The sequence below is a fragment of the Phytophthora parasitica genome, assembly GCF_000247585.1.
Source record: "Phytophthora parasitica INRA-310 unplaced genomic scaffold supercont2.1, whole genome shotgun sequence".
Lineage (NCBI taxonomy): Eukaryota > Oomycota > Peronosporomycetes > Peronosporales > Peronosporaceae > Phytophthora > Phytophthora nicotianae.
The window spans coordinates 4,353,947-4,354,232 of NW_008634126.1; positions in this window are offsets into that span (position 1 = coordinate 4,353,947).

Genomic DNA, 286 nt, shown 5'->3' on the forward strand with positions numbered 1-286 from the left:
CTCACCATTGATTGTGAGATACTCTGATCATGTACTGGGGTTGCTGCATAAAATAACTTATTTCCTGCAAACTCTCGCGACCTGACTACACGGGTGTACGTGGATCTCATGCAACCAGAAAATTTCGCCCAAATTGCTATCGTCTGTGTAGGTTGTACATTTCTATGCGCGACCATGTTAATTACATACTCAAGCGAGTAGCGAATTTGAATTCCTATTTCCGAGTCAAGATTCCAAGCAGCTTCCCGTTGATTCTCTTTCTAGCGACTGAATGATTGCGTTAATA